The sequence below is a fragment of the Lissotriton helveticus genome, chromosome 7, assembly GCF_964261635.1.
Source record: "Lissotriton helveticus chromosome 7, aLisHel1.1, whole genome shotgun sequence".
Classification (NCBI taxonomy): Eukaryota; Metazoa; Chordata; class Amphibia; order Caudata; family Salamandridae; genus Lissotriton; species Lissotriton helveticus.
In genome coordinates, this window is record NC_136068.1 from 412,433,806 (window position 1) to 412,454,270 (window position 20,465).

The window sequence follows — 20,465 nt, forward strand, 5'->3', positions numbered from 1 at the left end:
GATAGTTTGCGTGGGATGCAGGACCGATTTTTCTGTGTTCACGTGGAGGCCGAGCCTGTGTAGTTGTTGGAGACACAGGTGACAGTCTTTGGTGGCTTGACGAGGGGACGGACTCTTCAGGAGCCAGTCGTCTAGATATGGGTACACAAAGAGACCTTTTTTGTGTAGACACGCCGCTACCACTGCCATGCACTTGGTGAAGACCCTTGGTGCGGATTTGAGTCCGAAAGGAAGCACTTTGAACTGGTAATGCTTGGTCCCTACCAGGAACCTCAAGTACTTTCGATGACCTGGTGTAATAGGAATGTGGAAGTACGCGTCTTGTAAATCCACCGAACACATCCAATCTCCGATTTGTAGATGAGGACATATTTGGTGGAGTGCCAACATGCGAAACTTCTCTTTGACCACCACTTTGTTGAGGAGTCGAAGATCCAAAATCGGTCTGAATTTGCCTTCTTGATCTTTTTTGGGGACAAGGAAATATCTTGAGTACACTCCTTTCCATTGCGCAGTATATTCAGCACCCACCGATCTTTTGTGATGCTGACCCACTCTGCCAGATGTTGTGCAGCACTTCCTCCCACTGGAGTGGGTAACGGCGCCAGAGGAAGCCACTGCTCAGGCCTTGCCTCCTCTAGGCGTGGTAGAGGACTGATGATGTCCGCCTCTGCCTCTGCTCGACCTTCCTCCTCTGTATTGCGGCTTTCCTTGTGGCTTGTTTTGAGACCATTGAGGGGTTTGAACCCTCTGTTGGCCTCCCCGGTTCTTGTTGGTCTTGAAGCGTCGTTTGAACGGCGCTTTCTGTTTTTCCAGAACCACTGCCTTTACTGTGTCTAACTCAGTCTTCATACGGGCCATTTCCTGATCGGCATGCTCCCCGAAGAGTGAAGATCCGGAAAAAGGTAGATTGAGGATGCGCTGCTGGGCATCTGGTTTGAGTCCAGTCAAACGCAGCCAAGAGGATCTCCTCGCACATATCCCATGTGAGTAGTTATGTCCAGCTAGAAGGGCGTTATCTGCTGATGAACTAATCATTTGGTTTGCCACCAAACAGCCCTCCGTCACTGTCTCCTCAAAGTCCTTCTGGTCCTCCTTGGGCAATTTCCCTTTGAATCGTTCCATGGAGTCCCATAGGGCTCTATCGTACCTTCCCAGAAAGGCTGATGCACTAGAGACTTTCAGGGATGAAGCTGCTGTGCTGCATACCTTGCGTCCCCAAGAATCTTGCGTCTTGCTGTCTTTGTCAGGAGGAACTGACGAAGAAGGAGCGACTGTGTGATTCTTCTTAGCTGAGGCTACTATAACTGAGTCCGCCGCAGGCTCTCCTTTAACAAAGATAGGATCTGAGTCGGCCGGCCTATATTTCTTCTGGATACGTGCCGGTACTGCCCTGATCGTTGCTGGTGTGAGGAAAACCTCTTTGATTGGGTCCATTATCCCTGGAACCAATGGGAGCAAAGGCCGTGTATATGATTTGTGATGAAGGGTCTCAAAAATCACAGTAGTGGACACCTCTGGAGTAGCCATCTCTATATTCAGTTTGTGAGCACCCCTTTGCAAGACGTCCAGATACGTGTTGACGTCGTCAAGCGGGGAAGCTCTTGAGCGAGGGCTGTCTGCCAGCGTTGGAGAGTAATCCCCTTCAGAAGATCTAGATGAAGATGGAGAGGAGGATGATGGAGTTCTTCTTCTCCTGTGGTGAGAATGCTCCTTCCTCACTGGTGATCTCCTAGGTCGTTCCTCCCTTCGAGGAGAACGTGATACCTTCTGATGCACTGGAGATCTCGATCTCCCAGTCCGTACCTCCTTTCTCGGTGTTCGAGATCTGGGTTGTTCCCTCCTTGGTGATCGGGAGACCCTAGGGGTATGCGACCTGTCCGCTCCTCTCTCTCGTGAGCGTGATCGGTGAATGGCAGGACTCTGTCCATCTGCCTCTTCTGCCAGCTGCTGAAGAGGGGACCTGTGGACTGGACTCAAGCACCTTTGAAGTCTCTCTGTTGCCCCAGAATCCTTCCAATTACTCAACGGACCATACCATCTTGGCGAGAGTCTTGCCTGTGAGATATACCGCCGCTGGGGACTCTTTTGCACAGGACTCCTACTCCTAGAAGAGGACCCCGATGAACCCGAGGCACTTAAGGAGGAATGGAGCGAAGCAGATTGTGTCACTAGGACTGTCGAAGACACTGAAGGAGAACTCCGTCTCACCGGTGTTGGAGGACGTCTCAAAAGCCTTTCCCTCGACGTCGAACGCCTCTGCGGCGTCGACGGAGTGATAACCTTCGACGTTGAATGTTTCGACGTTGACCTGTGGTCCCTCGACGTCGATCGGCGATGATGAGCCGACGACGGAGTCTTCTCCCTTGACGTCGAACGGCGTCGTCCTGCCTTCGACGGAGGTCTCGACGTCGAACGGCGTTGCCCTGCCGTCGACGGAGGTCTCGACGTCGAATGGCGTTGCCCTGCCGTCGACGGAGGTCTCGACGTCGACCGACCTTGGTCTGTCGGCGACGGAGATGCCAATCGACATTGTCCTGTCGTCGACGATGCCCTCGACGTTGACCTGACATGCGACGTCGAGCGCCGACGTGCCGTCGATGACGATCCCTTCCTCGACGGCGAGCGTCCGAGGGGGCTCTTACTCCTCGACGCCGAGCGCCTCCGTGGAGACGTCGGCGGAGGTGTCACACTCTTAGGAGCCGGTCGACGTTGAGACGACGGCGGGTGTGATCTGTGCCTCGACGCCGATCGTCGCCTGGTTGACGACGGCGGAGGTGATTCAAATCTTGACGTCGATCTTCTCGTCGACGGCGATCTCGTGGCTTCTCTCGACGCCGATCGTCGCCTAGTTGACGACGGCGGAGCTTTCTGCGTCGTCGGTGAACTTCTCGACGACGACTCCCTCATCGACGCCGGTCCCGACGTCGACGGAGCTTTTTCTCTCGCAATGTCCATCAGATGCCGTTTTTTCAGCGCCGAGCCCGGTGCTGAGGTTGATGGACGCTCTGACTTGCCTTTGGAGGGAGTTCTGGGTCTCTTTGAACTCTTCCTCTCTGTAGATCTTCCTCTCATGGATCTCTGAGCCAGACCAAAGAGCCTGTTCCTCTCTCTGTCTCTAAGAGTCCTGTCAGAGAGATTTTTACAATGTGAACAGTGTTTAGGATCATGATCCTCTGGCAAACATAAAATACAGACCTCATGAGAGTCTGTTTTTGCCTTCTTGTGGCCACAAGAAGGGCAATCATCGAATAATGAGGGCATCCTGCCAGGAAAACCTCACAAAAAATCGACTGCTAAGCAGCTATTTACTTGACCCTGTTGTTAAAAGTCAAAGTAAATCAAAAAATTGTTCTATAGAAGATTTTCTGACTGGAAAAGGCAGAAAAGTGTGGAGCTGTGTATCCAGGGTCCTTCCTGAAGGAGCCGGAAAGAACAACTGACCTAACTGTAACCCCTGAGGCATGATGGGAAGCTAGGGGCAGAGTTGCCTTAAAGGCACGGCGTCAGTTTTAGTACATTTAGCTACAGGTTAGCTTTTCAGTCTTTTTAGACTGGGGATTTGCAATGCAGCCTGGGAGCTGTATAGGCTTACAGTGTGTTATGAGAATTTCTACTGTTTTCTAAGCATTAAAACAGTTTCTAAACAAGCATTGGTGTTGTTTCTCATGTTTCTAATGCAAAATACACTGTATGGTGGAAATTCTTCACGGCATATTCCAGCTCTATTGTTTTATTTGGCTGCAATTGCTTATTTTTATATATATAATATTTATATATATATGTATATATATATATATGTGGGGCACATATAATATATTGTTTCCGGGGTCCCGCGCATGGGTGGGAATATTCTAATGCTTATGACTATTGATGAGGATCCCCTGGAAGAGAACTATGGTCTCACTCCCGGCCATTTCCTGCAGACCGAAGCTTTGCTTTGTACCTTTGGACAGCTATGTGGGGTGGAAGTTGGGAGGAGCCAACGACTCACCCAGTGCTGCATGCGCTGAACACTTTGGGCACTGCGAGTCACCAAGTGAAGTAGCAGCCTCCCTGAACCCCCCTCCCCCGCCGCACCGGGAGGACACCCTCACCACACAGACATATCATGTAATTGACAGAGTCAACGAATGAATCATTTGAAACGGTTGGTACTCCGGCCCCTTATGCATGCAGAACTTTATTAAGTTTCCCTCTTTTTTTTCTCTTCCGTTTCTTTTCTTCTTTTTCACTGGTTGAATTGTTAATGGTTATTGATATAAGAGCGACACTGATGTGGACATTAACTGAATTCTGGGCAGCGGCTCGAACTGCCCACCATGACATGGCAGGGAAAAGCGGTAGATGGGGCCTACAAAATTATTAATGTAATACGAATAGAGATCGGTGGATACGTAAAGAGTGGTGGTCAGTAAGCGCTCGTACACGATAAATGACACCATGGAATACTTCAAGAAGGAATCTTATGTAACCCTGTCTAAACGATAAAAGATTAGTACTGAAAATTGTTGCAAATACTGCTTGTGTAACAGTAATAAACATACAAAATGTCAATAGAAATATGTTTTTTTACAAATGTAGGAAGCTGGGTTTCTGTTGCAGTACACCCCCACTTTTTTTCCCAGACTATTGATGCACTTTGACTTGACACACACACACACACGCACACACACACACACACATCCCCCCTCCCTGAGACCAGAAAGGGAGCTTTGAAGGCCTTGCTGCCTTTGTAATGCGACCCTCAGCCTCTCCTGCTATGAGGAGCTGGCCCCATTCCTGTCTCCCCTCCTTTTCAGCGGGAAGCATTAGCACAGCCCAGAAGGTGTGCCCACCCCTGCCAACCCCACCTCTCAGGTGGGGGAGGCGAGGTGAAGCCCACTCTTCAGTGCCCACCATCTTGCAAATGGCAAGCACTCTCCAATCAAGATTATGGATTATGCCCACTGCCCCACGTGGGGTGAGCACACCAAGTGTGTAGCCACCCTAAGGTCAGTAGCCACTTGGGTACTGACCTCGAGACCCCTAAAACACCCCCTAAATACAGTATTTAGGAGGCAGCCCTGAACCAAAAAAACAGATTACCACAACCTAAGAAGGACGAAAGAAGACACTTAGCAGAGGAGACTGCAGAGAAGAACTGACTTGGCCCCAGCCCTACTGGCCGATCTGCATTTTCCAGAGATGAATTAATCGACATTTCTATAGCGCATTGACTATCCAGGGGCATCCCAGCGCTGAGATCAAGACATTCAAGAACACCGAGTGGCATAGGGAAACAGTAAGATTTTAATGAGTTTCCGGAAGGGCAGACGGTTAGCTTCCTGACTAGCCTGAAGGGGAAGGGATTCTACAGCTTGGCCACATTGTATAAAAAAAGCTGTCCTCCACTTTTGGATTTTCGAATTTTCAGGACTAGCGCCAGATGTTAATTATCTGACCGTAGGGCCCTATTAGCACGGTAGGGGAGCAAGACAGTGCGAATAATGGGCGGTCCTCTACCTGGTAGGGCCTTGTGCGCAACGCATAAGGCCTTAAACCGAATTCTCTCCGGAATGGGGAGCCAATGAAGGGTGGCCAGGGCTGACTTCGCCGATTGGCAGTAGGGAATTCTCAGGAGCATGAGCACAGCACAATGGTCCTGTGCCAAAAGTCACCTACTCCTGCAGCCAGCGACCTCCAGAACCTTGGGAGGACTGACTGCCTTCAGCAAAGACCGTATCTCTTGTGAACAGCAGCTCTGTTCAAAAGAAACCCACAAGACAGACTCTGAGCCTGCTGAAGACAAAGAAACCAGATGCCTGGAACCACCACTGCACCCGATGCCTACGGCCCGAATCCAGGTGGCCCACCAGTCCCAGCAAGGTACCCCAGCGCTCCAGAGTCTGAGTACACTGAGGGTTGATCTCTCCAGGACTCCCCAACAGTCTGCAGCCTTGGCACGGAGACCCTTCCACCCCCCAACCGCGGGTGGCCCGGTAGGGTGAAATACGACCTCAAAAGGACACCCCTGCGTCCAGCCACCCTGCACCCTGGAGAAGAGAACCAAAGTTGCACCTACATCCCCAAGTCCTTCAACTTACCTGCCCAGCTGTTGGTTCCTCCTGGAAGTCTTACTGGATCGAGCCTGAAGTCAAAACCGGCAATCCCCATTGAAATCAACAGGGCAACCAACGCCAAAACGGCACCCAGCCGCTGCGGTTGTACTTTGGGTGCTAACTCGGATCCCCCTCTGCCCTGAGCCTAACACCAGGAGCTTTGCTCCCACCACCTTGTGGCCTGCTCGTGAGAAGCCACCAACCAGAGGCCCCTCTATTCCCCATTGAATAAGCCTCAGCACCTCTGCACTCGTCCGCCCTAATGCAACTGAGGGTGTTCTGAGAGTGCATCTTCGACCCTGGGGGAACCCTGGTTCTAACCCCGGAATACCAACTCCCACAAATAAGTACTTACCTGCAAACGTTAAATTAATTTCCTTCCACTCTATTGCATTGACTGCTTTTCCTTAAATATTCTTCTAAGTGTGGAGTCGGTTTGTATGAAACATATACAAAACTGCAAATGTACTAAAAGTGAATTACTTACCTTTTGTCTAGGAAAGGTCTCAGTGTGATATCTAGGCAAATTACACTGATTAACAAAAGTAACTTAGAAAGTAATCTAAAACATAACATACAAAGTAATCTGTAAAGTAACAGAAAAGTAATTTGGAACGGTTATCTTACCTGTAAATCAACAAAATGCATTTGAACCTGGATTCAACTGTAAATCACTGCATTCAATTTTGCAAAGTATTATTTCACTTATCTGCACCAGGTTTGGCTTGGTTCTAGAAATAAAATAACAAAATAATATTTTTGATACAAATAAATTGGTCTGAGTGTGGTATTTGAGCGGGTGACATTTCTTGTCTGAGTCTGTGCAACAAATGCTTAACACTATCCTCTGATAAAGCCTTACTGCTCGCCCACACTACTACAAATAGAGAGCAAGGTGCTATCTACTTTTACCACAACCTGCCTTTGGGGTTTTACTGGACACTGTGCACACTATACCTCATTTTGGTATAGTATATACAGAGCCAGCTTTGTACACAAAATTACTCCCGGTCTCCTTTACCTGGATAGGTATAAAGTGTTTATATAATATCAATTCTTCATTGCAAATATTTTCTAATAAAACCCATCAGTGCTGCTGCCAAGTGCAAATGAATGTCCTACCTTCAACCAATCACATCAATCATAGGTTTGTTAAAGCGTGACTACTCATCCATAAGGGTCTCAAGGCGCTGGGGAGGAGGGGGTACCCTAGAGATGCAAATTCATCACAAGCCCTTATTCTGGTCTCATAGACACATTCTCTAGCATAAACTCGTCATCTGTCCAGTCCATTTGACAGCTTGTGGAAGATATTAATTTTAAAGTACCCCCATCAACCCCAAATACTAAAAACATATTTCTACTAGAACTAAAAATTATGTTGCAATACTAATAAAAACACCTTCAGGTAAAAAAGGTCACTAAAAATCCTCCTATAATGATACAAATATAGGAGGATTTTTAATGACCTTTTTACCTGAAGGTTTTTTTATTAGTACATATTCTGGTTGCTTAAATACACTCTCCAACACACACTTTATTCATCTTTCTAATTCATTCAATAAATTGTGGAACGTGGGATCTCCAGTGTCCTAAATGATCTAGCGACCAGCATTGCAATGTAAATTAAGCATTTCTCCTTAAGAGAAAAGAGTTCAAAAGGTGAGCAAACCCCATTAAAGAAATCATTGGAACTGTTGAATCATCACCTCCAGCTTGTTTTCAACATACCCAAAACGTCCCTCCCAAAATGATATTAATTTTGATCACGACTGATCAATATAAACCAGTTCCTGAGGTCCAACAAGGAGCACATATCATATTTTGCCTTTATTCTACCATCAAACCTATGGAGGAATGCTGGGTTCCTGTATATAAGCAACTTTGCATAAAACTGAGTTTTCCCAAAAGATACTCCTCGAATAATCTCAAAGTTTAATTTAATTCTTTTTCAGGCCTCAATTGTTGAAGTGGCATGTAAGCTACTTTTCTAAAAGGACCAGAATTTATCTCCGCAATTAAAGTGTCATAACATCACCTCAGTCAGATTTTGAAAATTTCCAAATAATTTATAAACCAAATCTTCTGCCATATAGACGGAAGGGGATCAACTAATTAAAGCTATGAATTAATTTTACAAACTGACCATCACAATCTCGCTCTTTCTTGACCAATGTTTTCTCTTTAAAAAAAACACCAAATCACCTTTTCCCCCATTTCTGAATGTTCTTCTTTGATAACAATCAGTCTTCTTGAAACATTAGATCACCCAGTCTAGTTCCTACAATAATACTCGGATGGAAAAAACATATTAAAACAAAACAACAAAAAAATAAAAAAGTCACTGGAGGGTTAATAGCTAACCTTTTTGGAGATCTGGCCATAGTTAACAAAATAGTTCTCCCCCTCCCATTCATTCTGGTCAAAAGTTTATTACAATAACTACTTGGAGTAGCAAGTTGTTTTTTAAATGTTGAACTATAGCATGGGTACTCATAGTACGGCCCGCGGGCCGGTGGCGGCCCGGCAAGCCTTCCCTGGCGGCCCGCGGACCTGGCAGACATCATACCAGTGTTTTAAAAACACAATTTTAAGTGTCTGTAATCGGAGCGAGACTCTGCTGCTCTGTGGGGGTCCGTCGGGTGATTCATTCAGGTGATAGGCAGAGCGGAGCTGCAGGGGCCTAAGAGGTGAAATACAATAAAGCCCCATTAAAATGCAAATGGTCTTTTAAAGACCTGTTAAGTGCTCGGGTGTGGCTTTGTGTGTGTGTGCCCGGAAGCTGTCTCAGCCGGGCCGACACACAGGTTGAGATGCCATTCCTGTCTCAGGGAGTCACATCGCTGAACCTAGGGCTCGCATCATCAGTCTAGCAGAGGGAAAAGGACTGCAGTCCCAAAGCTCCGAAGTCAGCTGCAAGAAATTCCTCAAGTTGGGGGCACAGAGGGGAGCTACCATGACTGACATTACAATTGTCAAGGAAGGCTGGGTGCAGAAGAGGGGTAAGTGTAAAAACGGAAGCATTCGCTCAGTATCAAAAACAGTCATTCTTTACAATATCGAAGCAGTTCTGTGACCACATTTAGAGGAATGACCAATCGATGAAAAATGCAGTGAAGGGATGAGAAATGTGCAAAAATAGTTTACCTCTTATGGACAGGATAGGTCGGTGTGTTGTTTTTGGTTTGTAACAGATGATTTATTTTATAAGGGGTTAGCTGTTTTTGTATTCACTTGTCTGCAAGCATGTCTCTTCTGGCAATCCTTCTTGAAATGAGGACGTTGTAAAAGTAGTCTTGTTTTGTATTATTTTGGTCAGCCCGTTTAAACGCAGAGACATACCATAATCTCTCTGTTTTCGAAATTAAACATTTACAGCGTTTTGTTCCCATCAACCAAAAACAAGTTTGTGTGCACCCTGCCAGCCGTAAGATTTTCATCGCCAACAAAACAGAAAATGAATGATTTGGTTCTGTTTTGCCATTATTGGAAGGAATTGTTTTGTTTCTAGCATTCAAATCTACTGATTCCTGAGGCCCAGCTCGGTATCCTTTGATGTGGAAGGTATTGATGATATCTAATACAGTTTTTTTGGGGACTTATGGTGGTTGTGTATAATTGAGAACGGAAATTGGGTTATTGAAGTCCCATGGGTACACAGTGAGTATTTTTCACTTGCTTTTTGCACCCTATAGGCATCTGAATCTGGAACTCGCTTCCTCCGTCGTTCCGTGTCACCATTTCCACCCGGAGCTTCAAAGCGGACCTCAAATCTCTTCTATTTCAAATACACTTTCAGAACTAATTTATAAAAGGCATAAACAAATAAATAAATAAATAAATGACAGAGGGCGGTAGAGGGATGGAGGGAGAGGAAAGGGAGGGAGACAGAGGGAGGGAGGGAAAGGGAGAGGGAATGGGAGGGAGGGAGGGAGTGAGGGAAGGGGAGGGAGGGAGTGAGGGAAGGGGCGGGAGTGAGGGAGGAAGAGAGAGAGGGAAGGGGGTGAGGGAGAATGAGTGAGGGTGACGGAGGGATAGGAAGGGAGAGGGAAGGGGAGTGAGGTAGAGGGGAGGAGAGAGGGAAGGAGAGGGAGGGTGAGGAAAGGTGAGGGAGGGAAGGAGAGGGAGAGGGAGGGAAGGAGAGGGACGGAGAGAGAGGGGGAGGGGTGTGGAGAGAGAGGGAGACAGTGAGAGAAGGAGTGAGACAGTCAGAGTGTGGGAGAGTGAGGGGGAGAGATGGAGAGGGAAGGAGGGAGGGAGAGAGAGGGAGTGAGACAGTCAGAGTGAGAGAGGGAGTGAGAGGGAGTGAGACAGTCAGAGTGAGGGAGACAGAGGGAGACAGGGAGAAAGGAAGAGAGAGGGATGGAGGGAGGGAGATAGAGAGAGGGAGGGAGACAGAGATAGAGGGAGAGATAGATAGAGACAGATAGATAGAGAGATGGAGAGAGGGAGACAGAGAGATAGAGAGAGAGATGTGTGTATGCCGGGTCTCGTGGCTCAGTGGATGAAGGCGTCCACTGCAGGGACCTGTGTCCAAACTAATGGTCAGGTTTTTTTTGCTCTAGCCCCGCCCCTCCCCCACTGACCCCGCCCCCACATGTGCGGCCCTCAGACACAAACCACACTGTAAATTTGGCCCCCGAGAGAAAGTTTGTGAGTACCCATGAACTATAGGATGCGAAAGCTGCAAAATAATACCACATTCTATTGGGCAATGCTAAATCACCTTTCAAACTTGAGAGATATTTTGCGACTGCTATTCTCTAGAGGACCTATTATCCCAGATGACTTGAGACACCATACTCTCAATTTGACTAAACAAATTCTTGCAATATACAAGTAGCTGCTGTAAAAAAGGAAATTAAATAAAGGCAACACAAACATTTTCATTAAGCCAGCTTATCCAAGGATAGTTAGCAGAAAGGCTAACCACTCATTTATCACTGATTTCACTTTCTTTGAAACTTTTTGTAAAAGAAATACGTGGTTTAGCTCAAGCAAATCTGGCAAGTCAGTTGTAATGTACACAATGAGGCCTGGACCCATCACTGTGGGCTCTGTCATATTTTGATTGTGGCTGTATGTAACAAGTAAATACTTGGTAATAAAGTTTTTTATTGAATCTAGAACAAAGAGTATTAAGCAAGATATTTCGAGAGAGAAGCTGATTGTACCCCTACTCTGCAAGTCTTTCAGATATATCAGCTGGAGGGCAATAATTGGAGTGGGGCAGGGACAACAGGTGTCCAAGAGGAAAGTAAGAAATGGGAGTGACATGAAGTAAGTCTTAGGAGTGGAATTGAAAGGGGAGAAACAAACACAGACCAGAAATGTGGTTAAGCTTGGGGAAGGTAGACTTATGATGGAAAGGGTAGGAAGTAACATGAAAGATAGGCAGTGTTGGGTTGACAAGAAACCTAGCCAGTGACCGAGTTGTACAATTATGCCAGACAAGTCTATGACGGGATGGGCCAATGATGGGCATGAGGGAGGAGGTTGCAATGAGCAGAGAATAAGGATTGGATTACTAACCTGTAATCTTCACAACCCTTCATTCTACTCTTCCTTGTGTGAGTCAATTCAGTTTAAGGTGCCATCACCTCCACCACGCCTTAAAACATATCTGTTTTGTTAATCATTTTAACTCTCTAATTTCCTCAGTTTCTTGTTGTTTCGAAATTACAGCCAAGATACATCTTAGGTGTACATATGCACTTTATACATTTTCAATTAATTTGTTTCCACACAGGATAATTCTAGAGCCAAAAATGTACAAAGTTTTAAGTAGTACTCATCCCCACCTACTGGGTGTTTTATGGTGTACACAGTCCCATCACTCTCTTGATATCATACAAATCAACCAAATCGGTTAGAGAGGGTGGACAAAACATATGGCTCAGGCTAGGAATGGTAGGACAAAGTTGTGAAGATAATTGGTAAGTAATCCAGGTATTACCTGTACATCTCTCTTCCTCATCCTCACCATAACTTAAGATTTACCAAAGCAAAATCTGGTCATCAACAACGGAAGTATCGTTCACAAAATGATGCTCCTACGCCTAGTATTTTAGTAGGGACAACGTACATAGACGAACACATATTCGTAGTTATAACAACTTGGATTCTACACCAAAATGTAGTCCATCTCGACCAAAACCCTGCAAATTATATTGGAAGGCAAATATATGAGGAGAAGCACAGGTAGCAGCTTTACGTATTTGAGAAGATCCCATAGAATTCTGGCCAGAATGTTGCTATACCCCTAGTAGATCAACCCTGAATGTCTGTGGGGAAGCATTTTCAGCCAAAGAGTAAAATAAATCAAATGTAAGGCCAAAGTATAGAGAATGGATGATCTCCCTATGCTCTTGGATATGGCTTTCAGAAGCAATACTTCTTCACTACACAATTAACCCTGGGGCAAACAGACTTGGAGTTGAGCTTCCAAGGATAAATTGCCAACTTTTGAGAAGTTGGAGAAATCCAAGTGAATATATCTGCTTGGTACTTGCACTCCTCTCTGATCTGAACTGTGTTTAAAGAAAGCAGAAGATGTTCCACTTGTAATCTAAAAAGTGCCAGAGCATGGTATCTGCTGCCCCTTTCTTGATATACATAAGCAACTATGTTGTCTGAGTGAAAGAATACTACTCATCCCTCCATCAATTGGCTAAAGTATTTGAGGGCTTGAAAAAAATGTAAATAATTATTTGACAAATGAGAGTATTCTGTCTCTACATCACTGTTCAGTTTGCTTCAACTGAGTGCGAGTCCAAAGTTGCTCCCAACACCAGGGAACTGGCATAGGTAGTGAGCACCAGTAGAAGAGGGAGCCTTAGAGGAATCCATCCCCCTGCAGCGGCACTCATAGGCTCTCGAGCCCTGCGTCTTTGGGAACAATACAAAAAAAGTCAAATGCCCATTAGAGGCATTTTCCACCCCTGAATCCACCCTGGACGCAACAGGAAAAGAACAAGGAGGATGCTGAGTGTGTGAACCCCATACGTACATGCCAATCCTCCCAATTCGGGCAGGAGACTACCGATTTCAAGGTTAGTCTCACACCTCCGGTTCCGTCATGCAGAAACCTGATTCAGACTGCAGAAAGTGATATGTTAATGCCTGTCATGCACGATACCACCTCCCCCACCAAGAATTACCTCCAATATTAAAGGTTAATGCTTAAATTGCAATTATCCAGCCTATTTTTTTTTAAACTCTCACACTTGCCTGCTCTAAAATGTGGGCATGTACGCCCTTATTACACCCACTAGGTGTGCGGAATTACCACTCACATATTAGTACTGCTTTAGCTCTGAACTTATCTTGTGCTGGAGGTCAGTCCACTTTAGGCTGTTATGCCAAGGAAGAGGGAAGTAGAAGTAATGCATAAATAGTATCGAAAGAGTAAGGAATCAGTGATCACTGATATTAAAAGGACCACAACTCAAGGAAAACTGCTTCAACCTCTCTATTAAGTATCTAGGAACAGAACCCACAGCCACAGTGAAAAAGACCCAGCTCCCAGCTTTTACTGCGTAACTGCCTCTCATAGAACCCTCATACATTCCAGTGCTCCGTGCTAGATACAGGACAGCACGTCATCTCATGGCAACAGTTACCTTTACAGCTTTGGTTTTGTGATGTACTTCTTTTGATTTCAATTTCCTCTCTTTCTCTCTCTCTCTCTTGCATTCAAATCTACTTCTGTCCTTTTCTCATTCACACAAGCCGGAGCCATTTCGCAAGTGGGCACTCTTCCTCTGAACAAACGAAAAGGTGACACTGCCATGGCAGAATGAGGCGTTACGTGATATTCATTAATTTTTTTTTTCCTCCCTCCCAATTCACTCCACACACCAAAGACCGTTGTAAGCTTTCTTTCAACACTTTAATTAGGCGTTCCACTACTAAGTTAGTTTAGGGATGATAAAGTGCAGCCTTCTTATAGTCAGTCAGTCAGTCATAATAGCTTTATTTCGATAAAAAACACATCTTAAAAGCTGTAGAACAAGAATAAAAAGCTATATTATTAAAAACACAATACATTTTGGACGAATAGTAAATGTACCCTAATCGACTGAATAGCAAAATTCATTAGAAACCTTAGAAACCGTATAATAAATAGTTAAAAATAACATTTACAGCATAAAAATGGAAGAAAGTGCAATTCACAAACGGCGGAAAAACACATAGCAGCAAGAATACTTAGAGATTACCCTTCAAGGTTCTGGATCTAATATTTCAAGCCCAAATCAGGAATTTGGCCAAACCACACGCATAGAGTGCTTGTGCATCAGATCTTAAAATGTGCAACGCCACAAAGTGGCTGCGAGTACCCAACTCCCTGCAGAGTGATTTAAGCCAACATTCCCTTGGCGCTTTGAAGGCTGGAAAACTAACATGACATGCGCTAGTGACTCAAGATTAGCCTCACAGTTCGGACAGGAGGCTGGTGTCTGGTAGGGAGCCTTCCATTGCGCAGTCAGTTCGCGAGTGAGGAGTGAACCAACCCTGAACTCAAAGAACAGAGCTCTGTCGTAAGGTTTTTGTATGACATCTAGGTATGGTTAATAGCAAGTAAAATGCTTGTGTTGTATGTACTCCTCTGACAGCCCGCCTATTTTGGGATCAAGGAAACCCTTATTGCTAACCCAGGACCAGTAAGCCTTCTTGAGTTCTGCCTTTGGTGGAGCGGTTCCATTTACCCATGCCTCTTTAAGATCAAGATCATGCAGTAATGTTTTTAGGTCCTTCAGCCATTTGATTTTATGCCACCCGTCCATATTCATTATTTCACTTAGCCCCGCTGCATACTTTGACAGTTCTGGTGTCCGCCACAAGGAGGGGGCGAAGTCTTGCTAGATCTCCAAATGAGTGGCACCCTAGATCTTGCAGTAAAGGCCTGGTGGGGGTCCTCTGGGGAAGCATCATGAGCTCTTTTAAAAATGTATTTTCTGATCTCACAATTTGCTCCGAATTAGAAAAGCCCCAGAGTTCGGCACCATAAAGGGCCAAACTCACTCCTCTGGCCTTATAGACGTCGATAGCGGGAGCGATAGGTCTACTTGTTGAAGAGCGGTGCTCTTTAAGTATTGCCCCCGCTACCCTTTTATGATTCAGGAGCATTTTTTGGATGTGAGAACTCGAGAGCATAAAATCAGAGATGCGAATACCCAGATAATCAAACGTGGTGACCCTCTCCAACGGGACAGAATTTTGTGCTGGTGGGGTCATAAGCTTTTTTGGGGGATTCAGCACCAGCTACTTTGTTTTCTCAGAATTAATGACCAGCCCTCTGTCGGTGCAAAATGACTGGAAGCTGTCCAACAGACTATGCAGGCCCCTCGGGGTCTTTGAGATGAGGATGGTGTCTTCGGCGAACAGGAGGGTGGGAATTTTTTCGTCCGCCAGGGCTGGAGCGTCGGATGGTATTCGCTGTAGATGTTCAACCACCCCATTCACATTCAAAGAAAATAGGGTGGGAGCTAAAACACAGCCCTGGCTGACGCCCCTGTTCACCGATATTCTGGCAGTCTTCTGTCCTTGAGAGCCCCATCTCACTTGGGCGTAATTGCCTTCATGGAGGCGCACCAGCATGTTTAGGATGTTCTTAGGGACCTCCTGCTCTGCTAACAACTGCCACAGGCGCCCCCGGGGGACCAGGTCAAAGGCAATCTTTAGGTCAATAAATGTGAGATAAAGACTGCCCTTGCCTATCTGGACCACCTTCAAATAGAGGAGGAGTAGCCTAAACACCTGCTCGATTGTACCGGTGCCAGCCCTAAAACCTGCTTGGTTGTCTGAGAGGACCCTATTTTCATCTGCCCATTCCAAGATCCTCCTCAACACCACCCTCCCAACAGCCTTTCGTACTGAGTCAATCAGGCTTATTGGGCGATAATTAGCAGGGTCGTCCCTAGCCCCCTTTTTGTAAATAGGGACAACCTCTGCTCCTTTCCAGGAGTCTGGAATCGGAGAACCGTTATCAATGGCATTAATTAAGATGGTGATGAATTTCGCCCATTTTGCGGGGTCTGCCCGAAGGAGATCCCCAGGGATGCCGTCTGGGCCTGCTGCCTTTGCTGGAACTATACGCCGAATGGCGGTTTCCACTTCCAATTCAGAGAAAGGATAGCCGTTTGGTTCCCCCAGGCCTGTTCTAGGATCAATAAAGTAGGCATTCCCGTGGGACTTCCTCAGAGTTAGAGTAAAGTTTCAGGAAGTGGTCGTACCAGGTTTGGCTTGGGATGTTTCAGGTAATTGATTCGCAGTCAGGTTGTGTCTTAGTTCTGATTAGATTCCAGAATCGGCTAGCATCCTTCTCCACACTGGATGTTTTCAGGGCTTGCCAGTGCTGCTCTTCCCACTCTTTTTTAGCATTGGACTCTGCCCCCTTATAGTCCCTTCTTGCTAACTGAATGATAGGGAGAGACTTGCTTTTGACGGCCGCGACCAAGGCGTTTTTTTTGTGTCTACAATTTTTCGTATACCACATATCATTACCATTGGGCTTCTCACGCGCTGGGCGGGGCCCTACTCCAGCGGTTGAAGGAAAAAAATTCCCAGGGTACTAATAGTTTTTTTCCTAAATTTTGGGAAATTTTTCAGTAACATCTAGGTCCGTAGGGGCACTTCTCATTTCACCTAAAGCCTCTACCAAGTTCTCTCTAATGCCATATAATTTCTGGTCATCCAGGGCAACTCTATGCCATTTCAGGTATCTACTACAATTTGAGGGAATTACTTCCCTTGTTGACATTGGGTTTCCTGTGTCTCTAGATCCGGAATTGGGCAACCATGAGGATTTTAAGGTTAAACATAATGGGTTATGGTCACTGTCAACTGTCGGTGTTATCATAAGTGCCGCCACAGTTTGTAATTTAAAAGGATATAGTCAGTCAATTCGCGAGGAGCAACCTACCCTATTATAGGTATGTGCCCCTGTTGAATCAGACAGTGACCTGCCATTGGTTGCCCTTAGTCCATATTCTACGGCTAGAGAGTTCAACTGAACAGCTAATTTGGTCCACCTTTTTATCGGGGGAATACTCAGTGAGGGGATTCCCCACTTTACATCGTCCTCTTCAATGTCTAGCACATCCACGGTAGCGAGAGTTTCACAAGTACAATTGAAGTCTCCCGCTACCAGGATGTGCAAGTCGTGGGGACAATTGGAAAGTTCAGCTTCCAAGGATGCGACTATAGAAGATTCTGTTCCGCCCTTTGTTCCTCGGACATAGATGTTAAAAATTTCAAAAATTCTGCCGCCTTGATTCTCTCTAATAGTTAATCTTAAAAGGTCAGGAGAGATAGATTGTACAATGAAACAGATCCAATGTAAGGAAATACTGATCCATACTAATAGGCCACCGGAGAGGCACCCCTTCCCTGTTAATGGTGCTACTGCTGGAACACAGTAGGACACAAAGCCAACTTTATGATGAGGGAATAAACTCCATGTTTCTTGGAAGATACAAATGGTGTAGCCTTCAATAAAGCTGTTCCAGTCTGGGAGGGGTAGTTTCTTAGAGAGGCCAGCTATGTTCCAGCAAAGGATCTTTAGGCTTGGGCTATCCGCTTTGGAGTGCCCCAACTCATTAGATAATTTAGTCTGGGCGCAATTAGATTCCAAAGAGCAGTTTGTAAGACGGGGGTGTGCAACTATATGCCTGGAATCAGGGGCCATTCGAAGAGAATAGGAAGATTCAGGTTGGGATGGCCCAACCTGATTATGTGCACACTGTAGGACAGTAGTGACAGTAGAGGCACTACCTATAAGAGCTGGTGCAGGGTCATGCATGTGGACAGTTGGTGTTTGGGAAATTACTGTCAGTCAATCATTGTCACTTAGTTGCGACCCTCTGGATAGCTCGGTAACTTCATCCCTTGTGATTGTACTAGAGGCCAATGGAGAACATCTAAATTGAATACCCGAAGTACCAGGAGGGCAAGTCCTGTATTCCAAAACCAATAAGCCCTCGGCCAAGTGGGGGGATATCAATATGAGCTCAACAGTGTCTAATCGTTGAGCTAGATGAGAGTGCCTTGATGATATCCTCTCTTATTAACGAACGGCACCCCCCAACATGTCGGATCCAATGTATGACCTTATTACTTAATGAATCCCCATATTCACGACCCACCGCCTTAGGAACATTAACCATGAAAACTGTCTGCTTCAAGGACATAGAACGGGGAGGGGATCCGGCGAAATGCAAGCCTGGCGCTACTGCATTATGTAAAGGTGCCTGGGGTATAGAGGGAGCTATTTCGGTGTGGATAGGCCCAGATGGAGCACTGGTTTGCTTCCTGCGCTGCACCATTGCCGCAGTCTCACTGAATGGCACTGGCTTATGAGTTGGAATACTGCATGATGATTGGTTTGGTGCGGAACATGCCCTGCCAACTTGTTGGGACTTCTTGGCAATGAATTTAAGGACATGTAAGGCGGCTAAGTAATTTTGTGAAATATGGTGCGACGCTAGTACTTCCACAGAGGCTCTTAGGTCTGAGACTAAAGCTTTTAGGTCCCTCACCTCTGTTACCAAATTTATAATTGATATCAGAGTCGGGGTCCTAATGCTTAAATCTGTTCCACCCTCCATTTGCGCATCAGTTAAAACGTCCGCTAAATCATGAATTAATGAGTCGTCTTGAGGAGCCGATTCATCAGCCAAAGACTAAAACCGGTTGGAGCAGACTATAAAGTGGCTCGGCCTATGCTGTACAAAGGGATGAGATGGTATCTGGGAGGGCAAAGGAGTATCAGAAGCGATGCTGGGCTATTTGTTACTAGTAGAGATGTTCGGACCAGACAGTTTGCGAAACATCTGGGATATGTGTATATGGGTTAGCTGGGATTGTTTACCGGGTTACTCCGTCTGTGTTGTAATGGTATCTAAATTTACAACTGGGTCTCCTAACAATATACTTTCCCAATCGTCAACAAGCGCTTCTATGCGGTCCATAACATCAATTTTAGGCATCTTATTATTATTTTTCTTTACTTTCTTTGCTTTCCTAGGGCCCTGTGTTATGTTCGTTCGTGGGCCCCCCCCCCCCCGCCCTCTCCATAGTTTTACTCTTACGCATAGAAATAGACCCGTGAGGACAATATATCAGTTCCAAGGTTCTTTTGGGTTTATGTAACTGTTAGAATGTAAAAAGTACCTTTAGAAATGGTCACAGGTTGGTGCGGTTCACAGTTCACTCCACCCGATGGCCGATGACAAACGTAAGGGGGGTGGCCCTGCCCTGGCTGTGATGGGCTTAGACGGGCTTAGACGGGCTTAGACGGGCCCGCCCTTGGCCCGGGCTTCGCCCGGCACGAGCCCCGCGAAGCGGGAGGCGCGAGGTCTTTTGTGCTGGCGGCGGTGAAGGAGGGGCTGGGGCCTTCGCTTCCTAATTCCTTCCCCGCTGGTCCCGCTGCTCCCTGGGGCTTGTTGCCCGCCCCGCTGCTGATGCCGGTGATTTGTGCTGCGTCTCCCACGAAGCGGGAGGTCTTTTGTGCTGGCGGCGGTGAAGGAGGGGCTGGGGCCTTCGCTTCCTGCTTCCTGCCTTGCTGGTCCAGCTGCTCCCTGGGGCTTGTTGTCCGCCCCGCTGCTGATGCCGGTGATATGCGCTGCATCTCCCGTGAAGCGGGAGGCGCGAGGTGTTTTGTGCGGTGAAGGAGGGCCTGGTGCCTTCGCTTCCTGCTGCGCTGCTCCCTGGGGCTTGTTGTCTGCCCCGCTGCTGATGCCGGTGATTTGCGCTGCGTCTCCCCTTCTAATACTTAATCCCTCTCATTCTCAAATAATCTTCAACGATCCCAGAGGTAAGTTGCACTCCATTGTCTGAGAGTGTGCTTGACGGAAAGTTTTCTCTCTCAAACAGCTCGTCAAGGAAAGAAATAACATCCTTTGACTCAATAGAGTTCACCACCTTAATCTACGTCCACCGAGAGTACATATCCATGCATATCAGGGCATACCTATCACATGGCTTGACTAACTGGCCCAAGAATATCCATAGCAATATCAGTCCACGGTCCTGAAACTTGTTTCCTTATTACCATGGGCTGGGTTATGCATTCCAATACTTTGCCACTTTACATGCATTAAACACAGTTTCTTACCTCTCTGCCAATAACTTTCCCTGACTCTCTATTTGGTCTTTAAGATGCCCATGTGGCTGCCATGGGAACTCCCCACCAATCTTCCTCTCAACTTCAAATAAAGACAGCAATTTGCTTCCCCTCAACTCTCCATAAACCACTGTTAACTCGTCTCGTACCGGTCAATTTTCTAGCCTTTCTTCATCGCAACTGCTCACCCAATCACTTGAGACCATCCTGACAACTTTCTGTTAACTCATTTTCTGGTT

General features: G+C 46.4%; 1 protein-coding gene across 4 annotated transcripts in view; it reads right to left on the reverse strand.

Moving 5' to 3' along the window:
- SPNS1 (SPNS lysolipid transporter 1, lysophospholipid) overlaps positions 1-20,465 on the reverse strand; it is a 176,752-nt gene that overhangs the window by 130,986 nt on the left and 25,301 nt on the right. For 2 of the 4 annotated variants that reach the window (XM_078652290.1, XM_078652291.1), the window contains one exon: positions 6,729-6,832. The exons of the other annotated variants lie outside the window; for them this stretch is intronic. The gene's annotated coding sequence lies outside the window, so the exon portion shown is untranslated. The remainder of the gene's footprint in view (positions 1-6,728; positions 6,833-20,465) is intronic. 4 annotated transcript variants of the gene reach the window in all.